Genomic DNA, 1979 nt, shown 5'->3' with positions numbered 1-1979 from the left:
TGCACCCCGTGGCCAAAGCTGCGGCAGTTTCTGCAAAAACTTGGCTGGCCTGAATAAAACAGGTACCCTCGGTCCGCTCCAATGGAGAAATAGGCTGGTGGGTGAAACAGTTTATCGACTCCTTCCGGATCCCTGTTCAGTACGACCCGAAACTGCCTCCTCCCCGACCAGATCCCGTACCCGTCCCTTAGATACCGTACCCCGGGACTCACTTTCCCAAACCGGCCTAGGAAAGCACCAATGCTGTCATTCCCCACATAGGGATTGTACAGTTCTGATCTTCAAATCCAACCTATACAAGAGGAAAACCTGGAAGTTTGAGAGGCTCACTGGCTGCCTTCTCTTTGCATGTGTCCATACACCTCCTGTACAAGGACTGGCTGTTTAGGGAAAGGTCATACCCCTCTGGAGCTGTGTTCTGCTGGAGGCAGAAAACATGTTCTACCCTTAAACCAATGATCACCGTCCTGATGAACCATTCTCGATTCCCAATCTGCTTGCCCTTGTTCTTCCATAAAAACTGTAAAGTATTGCGCAGTCCAGCCCCTCTGACTGACTGATGATCCTGCCTTCCGGCCATGGCTTTAGGACTAAGGGGTTGTGGTACCTAAGTACACAACTTAATCTTAGCCAAAAGGCCGAGAAGCGATAACCCACAAATTGACCCCTGCACCCACCGGGCACCCGGGGGTCTCGGGAGACCTCTGTGGTTTGGCAAAAGTGGGCCCCTCCCTCCCCTTAACATTTCCCTGCCGACAGTCAAGTGTTTTTTCCAAAAAGTCATCGATGCGTCAAGTCACTACTAGCTCTTTACGTCCAGTGCCACTATTTGTTCAAAGGCCGGAAAATACGCCAGTCGTCGTTGTCGGGCTTGAATTCAATTGGCCGAGTGACTACTTTGACTGGACAAATACGCCGGTCAGCCAGCTTGAACTCAAATACCTGAGCAAAAAGTCTGCGTGGCAGGCAGACACCGTCTCTGTTGATTTCTCTTGAAACAAGATATCAGGCTCTGCCAGAAGCAAAGCCCCTCCAAAAATACATTGAACTCGTAAGTGTTCCTCTCCACGGAAGTCTTTAGTAAAAGGCGAAAGGCTTGTGCTTAGTGGAAACCGGAGTCGTATGGAAGTCAGAGGTTGGGGCCCGAGACGCACTCTGTTTACTCTAGGCCGGGTTCTCGCGGGATGTCCCCGAACCCACTCGCCAAGTTTTCGGGGGCTGTGGGGAAAAAGTCACAGACAGACACAAATACACACAGACCCACTATCCTGGTGAAGTATTTGTTCTGTTTTTGGTCAAAAACAGACATGGACAGACACACACAGATGCAAACACACTATCCTGGTACATTAAAATATATGTTTTCTTGTGGGGGTTTTTAAGAAAATGGAGGGAAAACGCTGGACCGCACGAAAAGCGCTTCGCCTTTCTTTCAGTTTGGAATAGTTTTCTTTCTCTCTTCTTCTGCTGGATGTTTACCTACCTCCGTGTAGTTGTTTTCCTTGACAATGGGAGAAAAGCGTTGCACCGTTCCCGTAGGTACTGCAATACCTGTCCTCTACAGCGCCATCTCCCATTAACGAGAGAGAGAGAGAGAGAGAGAGAGAGAGAGAGAGAGAGAGAGAGAGAGAGAGAGAGAGAGAGAGAGAGAGAGAGAGAGAGAGAGAGAGAGAGAGAGAGAGAGAGAGAGAGAGAGAGAGAGAGAGAGAGAGAGAGAGAGAGAGAGAGAGAGAGAGAGAGGAGTTGTTATGAGCTGAACATAACAGGATGCCAGTGGAAGGGAGGACAGTAGCAGGTGACCCAACTGTGGTTTGTGACTACTATGAATTCCCATTGTAGCCAATCCAGTTAGTCATTTAAAATGTTTTGGTCATTTTGTTACCGATTTGGCACTAGGCAATATTTCTTAATCCATCGAAAACAGCACACAGCGCCACCCACAAAACAGAAGCAGGTCAACCGCCAAAAGCCTTTCCATT

General features: G+C 48.9%; 1 non-coding gene across 1 annotated transcript; it reads right to left on the bottom strand.

Annotated features, from left to right (window-relative positions):
- Nucleotides 1-1008: 1008 nt before the first annotated feature.
- LOC121550134 lies at nucleotides 1009-1121 on the bottom strand. The gene has a single exon (XR_005996917.1). It is a non-coding gene; the product is annotated as a U5 spliceosomal RNA (small nuclear RNA).
- Nucleotides 1122-1979: the final 858 nt, after the last annotated feature.

This window comes from Coregonus clupeaformis, chromosome 34, assembly GCF_020615455.1.
Source record: "Coregonus clupeaformis isolate EN_2021a chromosome 34, ASM2061545v1, whole genome shotgun sequence".
NCBI lineage: Eukaryota > Metazoa > Chordata > Actinopteri > Salmoniformes > Salmonidae > Coregonus > Coregonus clupeaformis.
Note: the sequence above shows the minus strand (reverse complement) of the source record. Positions and strands in the feature narration are given on the sequence as shown.